General features: G+C 39.9%; 1 protein-coding gene across 4 annotated transcripts in view; it reads left to right on the top strand.

The window, feature by feature from the left end:
• Positions 1 to 14571, top strand: part of SNAP23 (synaptosome associated protein 23) — a 40487-nt gene that overhangs the window by 3819 nt on the left and 22097 nt on the right. For 2 of the 4 annotated variants that reach the window (XM_040226835.1, XM_040226833.1), the window contains exon 2: positions 13642 to 13707. The exons of the other annotated variants lie outside the window; for them this stretch is intronic. The gene's annotated coding sequence lies outside the window, so the exon portion shown is untranslated. The remainder of the gene's footprint in view (positions 1 to 13641; positions 13708 to 14571) is intronic. 4 annotated transcript variants of the gene reach the window in all.

Below are 14571 nucleotides of genomic sequence, written 5' to 3'. Positions count from 1 at the left end.
GACTGCAAGGAGATCCAACCAGTCTATCCTAAAGGAGATCAGTCCTGGGTGTTCATTGGAGGGACTGAAGTTGAAGCTGAAACTCCAGTACTTTGGGCACCTGATGCGAAGAGTTGACTAATTTGAAAAGATCCTGATGCTGGGAAAGATTGAGGGCAGAAGGAGAAGGGGACGACAGAGGATGAGATGGTTGGATGGCATCACTGACTCAATGGACATGGGTCTGGGTAGACTCTGGGAGTTGGTGATAGACAGGGAGGCCTGGCATGCTGAGGTTCATGGGGTCGCAAAGAGTCGGACACGACTGAGCGACTGAACTGAACTTGATGCTTTTAAAATAAAATTCAGGGACTTCCCTGGTGGTCCAGTGGCTGATACTCCATGTTTTCAATGCAGGGGGCCCATGTTTGATCCCTGATCAGGGAACAAGATCCCACATGCTGCAACTGAGTTTGAATGCTGCAACTGAAAGACCCTGCATGCCACAACGAAGACCCAGAGCAGCCAAATAAATATTTTTAAAAGAAATAGAAATATTTTTAAAAGAAAAGGAAAATCCAGATTTCTTGGTATAGTAGATAAGCCTTTCACAAACTATGTCCTGTCTGCCTGTTAAAGCCACCTTCAGCACTCTGTACACATGCACACGCATACATACATGTTTTATTCCTGCATGTCTGTATTGTGGCACTTTTTTTTTTTTTGACCATGCTATGCAGCTTGTGGAATTTTAGTTCCCTGACCAGGGATTGAACCCAGGCCCTGGCAGTGAAAGCACAGAGTCCTTACTACTGGACTGCCAGAGAATTCCCTGTGGCACTTCTTCAATAGTCTAAGATCACAATTTTTGTTTTAGAGTTGATTGTGCTTTGATCCCCAGATCACAATCCTGAGATGTTTCATAATTATTATGAAAAATTATTATACTTTTACTGAGCACTACATTCTAGCAAGGTTTTAAATTCTTTGTGTAAGTTAACTTAGTCCTTACCACAGAACTTGAAGTATTAGTGAGAAAACAAGCACAGAGAAGTTGAGTAAGCCATAGTCACCATTTGAAACCATTGTGCCTCCAAATACTGGCTACTTAATCACTATACTGGATTGCTTTTTGTATAAACAAGAATGCCATTCAGTCTGCTGTGGGGGAGTATTCCTTTCTGGGTATTTGAATGCTTATGTTTTCTACCTGTGGCATCTGACTCTTCATATCAGAATATTTGAGAAGCTTACCCAAAAGTATCTAAGTGAACCTTGGAATCAGGGCCAAAGTACTTGGATGGCCTAGGTGAATATTTCACTCAAGCAGGATAAAGCCTTGCTAGTCATCCCCTCCTCACACTTAGTATTTCCTTGGCAGATACCATAGGTATGTCTGCCAGATTGTGTCTTTCTGTTCCCCAGGAGTGAATGCTGCATTCTTGAGCCTCCTTATCTTTCTTATAAATCATCCCATTTCTGTTCTCACAGCTTTTCTTTTAGACATAGTCAGTGTAATTGATTACAATCACATCTAGATCTTCCTTCCCAGGATTACATCTTGGTTACTTAGAGTATAATTGTGGAAATCCCAAGGTTGAGCAAGACTTGAAAACTTGGTGTTGGACATCAAGCAATTAAGTTATAATAAATGTTTCTGTAAAACTGAAGTGTAATTTTGATCATTTTAATTAGTTTAGTGGTACTTTCTCCCTCAGCAGTATTATTTCTGTCTTGAATCATGTGCTTCAGTGGTCTTTGAAACCAAGATATTTAATAGATATGATTCAGAGGTGTACTTCTTATATTTGCATAGTGGTTTTTTTTGGTGGTGGGGAGTGGGGAGGGCTTGGTATAAGAATAAAGTTGTTCTTGTAGGAGGAAGTAGAAAGGAGACTTGAGAGAGGAAGTGAAAGTAGGAACCTAACACTAAATAAGACTCTTGTCTCATCTAAGTGCTTTCAGGAAGAATTAAATTTCCTAATCAGAGCATGGATTCTTTTTGGCCTACTCTAGAATGTTTAGAGTATTTTGGAATACCATGTGCCTGTTGCATACATTCCAGTGTACACACTGGAATACCATGTGAGTATACATGTGAACATTTTTTCTTATTTTCTTCCTTCCTTGTGTGTCAGCACTTCTAATGTTCCATGTTAAAAAAAAGGAATTTAAGAATGAATTCTAAAGAAAAACTAAATTCTTTTATGCAGTAAGTGATGGTTAATCTTCTGCTTCGTTCTCTATAATCCTTTTTTCCTATTTTTTCTATTTATCCTCCATTTTTCGTCTTTAGGAGTCTTCCAAAAAAAAAGAGCTGCTTAAGTGTATTGTGTGTGTGTGTATGTGTGTGCATGTGTGCACATGCACACACACACATGCTCCATCATGTCCAACTCTTTTGCAACCCATGGACTGCAGCCCACCAGACTCCTCTGTCCATGGAATTCTCCAAGCAAGAATGCTGGAGTGGGTTGCCAGTTCCTCTTCCAGGGGATCTTCCCCACCCAGGGATCGAACCCACGTCTCCTGCATCTCCTGCATCTGCAGGAGGATTCTTTATCACTGTGCCACCTAGGAGGCCTGTATTGTGCGTATACTTGTACTTTGTTAGGTGCCATCCCAGACACCTAATAATTCATGACATGAGATACCACGTGTGAGGTAGGGATGATTGGCAAGGCTTCCAACAGCCTGAATGAAATATTCACCACAGCCATCCAAGTATTATGGCTCTGATGCTAAGTTTGCCTGGAAGCTTTCTGATTAGCTTCTCAGACATTCTGATACCAGGAGTCACATGCCATGGAGGATGTAACAAATAACATGAGTGAAAATGGGTAGTTCATTAATAATCGTTATTTCATGAGTCTTTACTCTGTGCTAAGCATGTTATGTAGCTTAACTATTAATAACTTTATTTCTGAAACAACCCTCTTGGTAGAACTGTTATCCTAATGAATGAGGAAACTGAGACTTGAATAGGTTAAGTAAATTGCCTGGGTACCAGAGCTAGAATGAATTCAGGATCTATCTGACATCAGAGTCTGTGCTATGAACCACTACACTATGCTCATTCAACACAGTGTTTTAAAGTATCTCAATGTTATCTGGAAGTAGCAGGCTTAGTCACTGGAGAATTATAGCTGAAATTATATTCAACCCAACTAGGCCTTGACGACATTTCAGATGGTCTTCGCCTCAGTCTAGGAAGGCTATAGTCCTATAGAGAGGTAGAATTTATGTGCCTAAAACAATTAGAAAACTGAAATGAAATGGAAAACTGTATATATTTGGAGGCAATAGAGAAGAATGCTTTATTTTCCATATCCTAACTAAAGTGTAGCATGAAATACACATTGCAAAAGAAACAAAGGTAATTTTCTTAACATCAGATATGTTCCTTTACTTGACGACAGATGCTTGAAAAATGCTTGTGGTATGTATTGAGAGAGACATGTTCTAGGACCAGGGTTCCTTTCTGCTGTGCTTTCAGACTAGGTAGGTTGCTGACTCCTCCTTGCTCTCCATCTTGCTCTCCAAGAGTTTTCAGTTCTCTTGGGGAGGTCACCATAGCTACATGGTACTTTTTACCCATTCCCTCTGACAGCCCTGGCCTACAGTTTCCCTCTTCAGTTGGACTCTGTTCCCTCTTGCCATCTTATGACCACACTCCTCTGCCTTTTCTTTCTCAGCTGCCATCAAGTCAGTTCCCAAAAGTATACCCCCACCCCCACCACTTCTCCAGTAAGGATTGTGTAGTATATAGAGAGCCTAAGAATTACACTTTATTCTCATAGCATAAAAAAGTTAGACTAGGTGATCTCTGAGGTTTATTTCCCTTTAGAGATAGTTCTCTGAGATGAGAATTAAAAAGAAATTTTATTCACACATAATTGGTTAATTAAGCAGAAAATTTCTGTAGGCTTATATTTGCAAGTTGGTGTTCCATGGAACTTTGGATTCTTTGGGATTAATAAAAAGCATTATTGGAAGGAAAGGTTTTATGGTCATCTATGTGTGAGTGGGAGTGAGAAATAGATTTAAGGGACTAGATCTGATAGAGTGCCTGATGAATTATGGATGGAGGTTCGTGACATTGTACAGGAGATAGGGATCAAGACCATCCCCAAGAAAAAGAAATGCAAAAAAGCAAAATCGCTGTCTGAGGAGGCCTTACAAATAGCTGTAAAAAGAAGAGAAGTGAAAAGGAAAGGAGAAAAGGAAAGATATACCCATTTGAATGCAGAGTTCCAAAGAATAGCAAGAAGAGATAAGAAAGCCTTCCTCAGCGATCAATGCAAAGAAATAGAGGAAAACAATAGAATGGGAAAGACTAGAGATCTCTTCAAGAAAGTTAGAGTTACCAAGGCAACATTTCATGCAAAGAGGGGCTCAATAAAGGACAGAAATGGTAGGGACCTAACAGAAGCAGAAGCTATTAAGAAGAGGTGGCAAGAATACACAGAAGAGCTGTACAAAAAAGATATTCACGACCCAGATAATCACGAAGGTGTGATCACTCACACTCACCTAGAGCCAGACATCCTGGAATGTGAAGTCAGGTGGGCCTTAGCAAGCATCACTACGAACAAAGCTAGTGGAGGTGATGGAATTCCAGTTGAGCTATTTCAAACCCTAAAAGATGATGCTGTGAAAGTGCTGCACTCAAGATGCCAGCAAATTTGGAAAACTCAGCAGTGGCCACAGGACTGGAAAAGGTCAGTCTTCATTCCAGTCCCAAAGAAGGTAATGCCAAAGAATGCTGAAACTACCACACAATTGCACTCATCTCATACGCTAGTAAAGTAATGCTCAAAATTCTCCAAGCCAGGCTTCAGCAATATATGAACCATGATGTTCAAGCTGGTTTTAGAAAAGGCAGAGGAACCAGACAGCAAATTGCCAACATCTGCTGGATCATTGAAAAAGCAAGAGTGTTCCAGAAAAACATCTACTTCTGCTTTATTGACTATGCCAAAGCCTTTGACTGTGTGGATCACAATAAACTATGGAAAATTCTGAAAGAGATGGGAATACCAGACCACCTGACCTGCCTCTTGAGAAATCTGTATGCAGGTCAGGAAGCAACAGTTAGGAAAGGAGTACATCAAGGCTGTATATTGTCACCTGCTTATTTAACTTCTATGCAGAGTACATCATGAGAAATGCTGGACTGGAAGAAGCACAAGCTGGAATCAAGATTGCTGGGAGAAATATCAATAACCTCATATATGCAGGTGACACCACAAAGTGAAGAGGAACTAAAAAGCCTCTTGATGAAAGTAAAAGAGGAGAGTGAAGAAGTTGGCTTAAAGCTCAACATTCAGAAAACGAAGATCATGGCATCCGGTCCCACCATTTCATGGCAAATAGATGGGGAAACAGTGGAAACAGTGTCAGACTTTATTTTGGGGGGCTCCAAAATCACTGCAGATGGTGTTGGCAGCCATGAAATTAAAAGACACTTACTCCTTGGAAGGAAAGTTATGACCAGCCTAGACAGCATATTAAAAAGCAGAGACCTTACTTTACCAACAAAGGTCTGTCTGGTCGAGGCTATGGTTTTTCTGGTAGTCGTGTATGGATGTGAGAGTTGGACTATAAAGAAAGCTGAGTGGCGAAGAATTGATGCTTTTGAACTGTGGTGTTGGAGAAGACTCTTGAGAGTCCCTTGGACTGCAAGGAGATCCAACCTGTCCATTCTAAAGGAGATCAGCCCTGGGTGTTCATTGGAGGGACTGATGTTGAAGCTGAAACTCCAGTACTTTGGCCACCTGATACGAAGAGCTGACTAATTTGAAAAGACCCTGATGCTGGGAAAGATTGAGGGCAGGAGGAGAAGGGGACGACAGAGGATGAGATGGTTGGATGGCAACACCAATACAGTGGACATGGGTTTGAGTGAACTCCGGGAGTTGGTGATGGACAGGGAGGCCTGGCGTGCTGCGGTTCATGAGGTCGCAAAGAGTCGGACACAACTGAGTGACTGAACTGAACTGAATGTGTGAGTGGGACAAAGTTGAACAGATTTCTTCACTGCTTAAGACTTGATTTCCAGTCAAGAATTTAATGAGCCAGCCAGTCTATAATGTGAGGATAAACATGAACACTAGGAGGAGATGGGAAGATATAAGAGTTAAATATCTTCATCGTAGAAAGTCAGTGGATGATACCCAAAATTGACAAATATCAAGAAACAACACCATAAGCATGATTTAGAGATTGGGAGATAAATACTAAAACAACTAATACTGTTGAAAAATTTTCTCTGGAGTCCTGGGAGCAGGAATTGCTTTGGAGGAAGAGGGAGGGCAGGGGAACTGCTATTTATTACTGCTGTAGAGCTATTTGATATCTCAAACCATGTGTATATACTTCATTAAAATTAAACATGGAAGAATATTACTTCTTCAAAATAATTTTTAATAGCCGAATGACATTCCATCATGTGGTTATACCATATTTTTTCAATGAGATCTCTTATCATTGGTTATATAGACCTCTTTGAATTTTTTAATATTATAAATAATATTGGCACTAAGGTATTTTTGTCTTTATCTGTGATTTTCTTCTAAATTGATAAAAATGAGAAAAGGCCAGAGAAGAGGGATATTTTAATTTTTCTTGTATATATTTCATTATCTTTTGAGAATTTTGATTTTTTTAATTAACATTTTATCTTCTTAAATAGTGTTGAAGTTAAACTTTAATTGTATAGGAGTAAGAATTGAAATGGCCAGATAATCTGGGTGCAAAATCCATCACTGCTTCCACTTTTCTGCCTTCTATTTTCGATGAAGTGATGGGAGCAGATGTCATGATCTTGGTTTTTCAAATGTTGAGTTTTAAGCCAGCTTTTTGACTCTCCTCTTCCACTTTCATCTAGAGTCTCTTTAGTTCCTCTTCACTTTCTGCCAGTAGAGTGGTTCATCTGCATATCTGAGGTTGTTGATATTAAACTATACATATTTTTAATGTAGCATTAAGACTTACTGATAGAAATAATAGTGTTTAACCTTTTGTAACGACCATTTTAAGTCTTTCCAGAAAATCAGCGTTTTAAAATATACTAGCATGTAAATATGGAGAAGGCAATGGCACCCCACTCCAGTACTATTGCCTGGAAAATCCCATGGACGGAGGAGCCTGGTAGGCTGCAGTCCATGGGGTCGCTAAGAGTTGGACACGACTGAGTGACTTCCCTTTCACTTTTCACTTTCCTGCATTGGAGAAGGAAATGGCAACCCACTCCAGTGTTCTTGCCTGGAGAATCCCAGGGACGGGGGAGCCTGGTGGGCTTCCGTCTATGGGGTCGCACAGAGTCGGACACAACTGAAGCGACTTAGCAGCAGCAGGAGCAGCATGTAAATAATGCATTGGTTGTTGTCTTATTTAGGTTTCGCTTCCTATTGCACAGTTATTAATAATAGCCAGGAATACCAGTTTTAAAGTAATTTTCTCTCATTACAAGAAGTAAAACTTGAAGTTTTTTTCCTTTTAAAAATACAGAAATACAAGTTTTCAGAATTTCAAGAAATTGGAAGGAAGAAGTTAATGAAGAAGGCTATAAGATGTATTCTGTTCTGCCATTTTCCAACCATTTTTCTTACTGGAAAAGAAAGGTGATCCATTTAATGTAAAATATACTTTTTATTTCAGTGGTGCCTACTCTCTAGCTGCTGTCATACATTATTTTAACTAAATCTCTAACTTAGATTTTACACTGTGGCAGAGAATAGTTTGTTTAGCATAGGAAAAGCTACAAAATTAATGTTTTCCTTCCTGTCTTCTTTTAATTCCTACTCAAACTTTTTTCTTTTATTATTCTTTCTCTACCCTTAAGACTTTTTCAGTTTTTTAAAAAATTTGAGATATTATTCATATAACTTAAAATTCACCACTTTAAAGTATACCATTTAGTGGCTTTTAGCATATTCGTATGACTGGAGCCATCACCACTAATTCCAGAACATTTCCATTACCCCCAAACAGCCCCATACCTATTGATAGTCAGTCCCACCTCTCCCTACCCTGGCAACAGCTAATCTACTTTCTGCCTTTATGGATTTATCTATTTTAGACATTTTATATAAATGGCATTATATAATATATGGGGCCTTTTGTATCTGGCTTTGTTCAGTAAGAATTAGGCTTTTGAGGCTCATACATGTTATAGCCTTTTTATACAGTTCACAGAGTTCTCATGGCAAGTATACTAGAGTGGTTTGCCATTCCCTCCTCCAGTGGATCACATTTTCTCAGAACTCTACACTATGACCCATCAGTCTTGAGTGGCCCTGTACAGTATGGCTCCTAGCTTCATTGAGCTCCCTTGCCATGACAAGGCAGTGATGTGGAAACTTTGAAAGAGATGGGAATACCAGACCATCTTACCTGTGTCCTGAGAAACCTGTATGTGAGTCAAGAACAACAGTTAGAACCTTGTATGGAACAACTGACTGGTTTAAGGTCGAGAAAGGAATACGACAGGTCTGTTTATCGTCATCCTGTTTATTTAACTTATACTCAGAACACGTAATGCAAAATGCTGGACTGGGTGAATTACAAACTGGAATCAATCAAGATCGCTGGGAGAAATATCAACAACCTCAGATATGTGGATGATACCACTTTAATGGCAGAAAGTGAAGAGAAACTAAAGAGCCTCTTGATGAGGGTGAAAGAAGAGAGTGAAAAAGCCAGTTAAAACTCAGTATTAAAAAAACTAAGATCATGGCATCCAGTCCCATCACTTCATGTCAGATGGAAGAGGAAAAGATGGAAGCAGTGACAGGTTTCCTCTTCTTGAGCTTTGAAATCACTGCAGATGGTGACTGCAGTCATGAAATTAGAAGACGATTGCTTCTTGGCAGAAAGCTATAACAAACCTAGACAGTGACAAAAGCAGAGACATCACTTTTGCCGACAGAGGTCCATATAGTCAAAGCTGTGGTCTTTCCAGGAGTCATGTATGGATGTGAGAGCTGGACTATAAAAGAAGGCAGAACGCTGAAGAATTGATGCTTTTGAACTGTGGTGCTGGAGAAGACTCTTCAGCACCCATGGACTGAAGACTCCCATGGGCTGCAAGGAGATACTTTGGCCACCTGATGCAAAGAGCTGACTCACTGGAAAAGACCCTAATGCTGGGAAAGATTGAAAACAGAAGAAGAGGGTGACGGGGGATGAGATGGTTGGATGTCATCACTGATTCAATGGACATGAACTTGGGCAAGCTCCAGAAGATGGTGGGGAACAAGGAAGCTTGGCATGCTGTAGTCCATAGGATCACAAAGAGTCAAGACGCTACTTGGCCACTGAACAACAACAACATGTTATAGCATGTAACATTCCTTTCTGTGGCTGAATGATACTCCTTGTATGGACATTTGATACTCCTTGTATGGACATTTGAGTTTTTCCCTGCCTTTTTTTTTAAAAAATGGAAGTATGTGTGTAGTTGCTAAGTCATGTCCAACTCTTTGCAACCCCTTATAGCCTGCCATGCTCCCCTGTCCATGGACTTCTCCAGGCAAGAATACTGGAGTGGGTTGCCATTTCCTCCTCCAGGAATTGAAGTATACTTGATTTATAATATTTGTATTAGTTTTGGGTATACAGCATAGTGATTCAGTTATTTCTTTTTTAGATTATATCCCACTATAGGTTATTGCAAGATTATAACTATAATTCCCTATGCTATACAGTAAATCCTGGTTCTTTTATCTAGTTCATGTATAGTAGTTTGTACCTGTTAATCCCTTACTCCTAATTGTCCCTCCCCACTCCCTCCCCTTTGGTAACCATAAGTTTGTTTTCTGTGTCTGTGAGTCTGCTTCTATTTTGTATATAAATTCATTTGTATAATTTTTTAGATTTCACATATAAGCAATATCATATAGTATTTGTCTTGCTCACTTGTCATTTCATTAAGCATGATCTCTAGGTCCACCCATGTTGCTGCAAATAGCAATATTTCATTCTTTTTTATTGCTGAGTAATATTGCATGATATATGTATATACCACATCTTCCTGAAGTACTCATCTGTTAGTGGACAGTTGGGTTGTTTCCATGTCTTGGCTGTTGTAAATAATGCTGCTGTGAAATTGGGGTGCATGTATCTTTTTGAATTAGTGTTCATTTTTTCCAGATACATACCTAGGGACTGGGATTGCTGGGTCGTATGGTAGCATTATTTTTTTCAGGACCCTCCATACTGTTTTCCCTGGTGGCTGCACCAATTTACTTTCCCACCAACAGTGTAGGAGGGTTCCCTTTTCTCCACACTTTCTCTCACATGTATTATTTATAAACTTTTTGATGATGGCCATTCTGACTGGTGTGAGGTGACACCTCATTGTGATTTTGATTTACATTTCTCTAATAATTAGGGATATTGATTGTTTTGGCCACACCCTGCAGCATGTGGGATCTTGGTTCCCCAAACAGAGATAGAACCCAGGCCCTTGGCAGTGAGAGCACAGAGTCCTAACCACTGGACCACCAGGGGAACTCCCTTTTGATATGATTTTAAATGGAAATTTTTTTAATGCTTTCTCTTTCTGATATTTCATTATTAGTGTAAAGAAATGCAACAGATCTCTCTATTAATGTTCTATCCTGCTGCCTTCCTGAATTCATTTATTAGTTCTGGTACATAACTAGTTTTGTGTAGGCTTAAGGTTTCTCTTGGAGAAGGAAATGGCAACCCACTCCAGTTTCTTGCCTAGAAAATTCCATGGACAGAGGATCCTGGCAGGTCACAGCCCATGGGGTTGCAAAGAGTTGGCCATGACAGCACACACAAGGAGTAAGGGTTTTCTGTACAGATATCCGTCGTTCAGCTGCTAAGTCGTGTCCAAATCTTTGTGACCCCATGGACTGTGGCACGCCAGCCTTCTCTGTCTTCTGGAGCTTGCTCAAACTCATGTCCATTGAGTCGGTGATGCCATCCAACCATCTCATCCTCTGTCACACCATCTCCTCCTGCCCTCAGTCTTTCCCAGCATCAGGGTCTTTTCCAGTGAATCAGCTCTTTGCATCAAGTGGCCAAATTATTGAGTCTTTAACATCAGTCCTTCCAATGAATATTCAAGGTTGATTTCCTTTAGGATTGACTGGTTTGATCTTGCTGTACAAAGGACTCTCAAGTCTTCTCCAGCCCCACAGTTTGAAAGCATCAATTCTTTGTCACTCATATCATCTGGCAATAGTGGTAGTTTTATCTTTTCCCTTCTTTGAGGGTAAGTTTGTTATTGCTGAATCCTTTTAATTTTTGCTTGTCTGAGAAATTCTTTAACTCTCCTTTCTACATGATAATCTTACTAGGTAAAGTATTCTAGGTTGCAGATTTTTCCCTTTCAGCACTTTGAAATATATCATGCCACTCCCTTTTGGCCTGCAGAGTTTCTGCAGAGAAATCAGCTGATAGCCTTATGGGACTTTCCTTATAACTGATACTTTGTTTTTTTCTTTCTCCTTTAAAATTCTCTTTTACTTTTGCCATTTTAATTATGATATATCTTGGTGTGGGTCTGTTTGGTTTCATCTTGTTTGAAACCCTCTGCTTCTGTTCCTGAATGTCTGTTTCCTTTGGGAAGATTTTAGCTATAACTTCTTTAAACATTTTTGGTCTACTTCTCTCCTCCTCTTGAATCCTCTGTTATTTCATAGGTTGGCACATTTTTCTGTTTTCCATAGATCTTGTATGTTGCTTTCTTTTTTTCTTGTCATTTGTCTTTTTGTTGTTCTGACTGGGTGATTTCCATTATTTTATCTTCCAGATCACTTGTTTGTTTTTGTGTCCTTTAGCCAGCTATTCATTGCTTCTAGATTGCTTATATCTCAGCAGTTGAATTATCCATTTTGACTGGTTCATCTTTATATTTTCTAGATCTTTGTAGCAGTGACCTGTGTTTCTGTTGATTGGTTGTTGTTGGTTGTTGTTGTTGTGTCGTTGCAAGTCATGTCCAACTCTTGTGCAACCCCATGGACTGTATCCTGCCAGGCTCCTCTGTCTATGCGATTTCCCAGGCAAGAATACTGGAGTGGGTTGACATTTCCTTCTCCAGAGGATCTTCCAGATGATCTGTGAGCCTCCTAAGCCCTGTATTTCTACTGATAATCTTTCTTAATTCATTAGCGTTTTTATTGCTGCCTTTTGAACTCAGGATCTGAAGTGACTTAGCAGCAGCAGCAGCAGCCACCATGCAAGACTCTTCACTCTGACTGCTGGCAAGCCAGTACACGTCCACCCCTCTGAGTAGAGTCTAGGCTTCTCCAGCTCTTCATTCTGTCCTGTTGGTTCTCCCTGCAGCCAGTAGAGCTTGTCTCCTTTGTGCACAGGTCTGAGATACCCACATTGTTTCTTGACCTGCCCATTTCCCATGGCGAGAGTCTGCCCCTGCAGACCTTCTCTCTCTTCTGGATCCTTCCCAGGATGTAGATTCCAACCTGATGCCTTTTTCCATCCTTCCCTGTTAAATGGAGATCTCTCTTGTAGCTTTGGTTGCACAGGGATTTCCAGCAATTTTCCTTGAGAATTGTTGTAGATGTATTTTGGGGTGTGGGGAGGTGAGCTCAGTGTCCTCCTACTCTGGCGTTTTTATCCCCCTCTTGTTTTTTTCCCTACTTTTTGGCTGTTATGAATGATGATGTTTTGAACATTGCTGTACCAGTTTTTGTGTGGCCAGTATTTTCATTTCTTTCTAATATATGTAGGAATAAAATTGCTGGATCATACGGTAATTCTGTGTTTAACTTTTTGAAGCCTAAGTTGTTCTTGTCTTGGGTCGTTAAGTGCTAGCTATGTTTTTCCTCCATTAGGTACCAGAATTGTAACAGGGTAGAATATCATCCATTAGTACTTATTTGTACATTAAAAAGCAAAACTTTTATTTGAAACAGTGGTTTTCAACCTTGGCTACACATTGGAATCACCTGGGGAACTTTAAAACCTACTATACCTGGCTACCACCCCCAGAGATTCTGATTTAATTCACGTGAGCAGCAGCTTTGGTCTCCAAATTTATAAAGGCCCATTAGATGATTATAATGTGTAGCCAATGCTGGAAAACATTGCTCTAAAATGTACTCTAAGGCTGAAGTTAGGCTTGGCAACTTGAAAAGCAGATGGCAGGTATTGCAGGAAAAAAAGTGGGGCATGAGAGGATTTTCACATCCCAGGTCTTAGGCAAGTTCCTAGGATGGCCACCTATTGTGGGTTCTTGACTTCACACTGGAAAGAATTCAAGGGCAAGCCATGGTAAGTGAAAAAAGGTTTATTCAGGGAAATACACACTCCGTAGACAGAATGTGGGCCATCCATATACAGAATGAGAGGCCCCTGGGCACAGGGGAGTTGTCAGTTTTTATAGGGGTTTGCAGTTTTATAGGCTGAGTGGGAGGATTATTCCAACTCTTTTAGAAAAGGGTTGGGGATTTCCAGGAATTGGGTCACCATCCACTTTTTGGCCATTTATGGTCAGCCTTGGAACTGTTATGGTGCCTATGGGTGTGTCATTTAGTTTGCAGATGTATTGATATTGTAGGAGTGTATACTGAGGCTCAAGGCCTAGAAGTCAGTTACCCACCATCTTGAACCTGGTTGGTTCTCACCAGGTCTTCAATGTCTTCAATGGCTATCATTCTTTTAAAGGTTGTGCCCTGGCCCTTTCCTGTCTCACAGGGATTTCATGTATATACTGGTTGCCCCTTGAACAAGGTGAGTTTAAACTGGGTGTGTACGGTTATACTTAGATTTTTTTTTTTTCCCCAGTGAATACCTACTACAGTACTAACCTAGCCTCTGCCTTGTTAAAGGGTCAACTGTACTTTTCTTCGGGCAAAGATTCTTCTTGGCTACAGAGTTGATTGACTTAATAATATGACTCTCTATTCTCCATGTAATATGCTTAATAATAATTGAAAAAACATGCTCTGAAGCAGTCTTGCCTAGGTTTCATCCTTGCTCTACTGTGAGACCTTGCAAAAGTTGCTTAACCTCACTGTTCCTTAGTTTGTACATATTTAAAATGTGGGATTAAATAGTGTTTGCTGTGGTCTTAATGTTTGTGTGTCCTCCCCTCCAAAATTTGTATGTTTAAAATCCAAATTGCAGGATGCCATGGTGTTAGTAGATAGGGCATTTGGTTGGTGCTTAAACTATGAGGGTGGAACTCTCATTAGTAGGATTAGTGTCTTATAAAAATGACTCCCAGTTGCTAACTCCTCCCACCATGTGAGGATGCTCCAGCTTTAAATCATAAAGAGGGTCCTACAAGAACTTGTAAAATACCAGTGTGGTATTTTGTTATTGCAGCCTTATAAGGATTAAATGAGTGTGTGTATGTGTATTTATATATATTTTTTGTTTCTAGAATAATGTATGTATAATGCTTTATAAGTGTTAACCATTGTAGTTAGAGTCCTCTCAATCCCCTACCCACTATCTAGACTTTCAAAATGATGAATAAAGATTATTAAAAAGTTAGCTGTCATTTACAAGTTTTTTTGTATATTTAAAAGTTTTTTCCTAATAAAAAGTTAAGAAAGTAACATAATGACCCTCTATGTATTCTTCACCCAG

This window comes from Oryx dammah, unplaced genomic scaffold, assembly GCF_014754425.2.
Source record: "Oryx dammah isolate SB20612 unplaced genomic scaffold, SCBI_Odam_1.1 HiC_scaffold_26, whole genome shotgun sequence".
Taxonomy (NCBI): Eukaryota; Metazoa; Chordata; class Mammalia; order Artiodactyla; family Bovidae; genus Oryx; species Oryx dammah.
The sequence above is the reverse complement of the archived record's forward strand: the minus strand, read 5'-3'. Positions and strand labels throughout refer to the sequence as shown.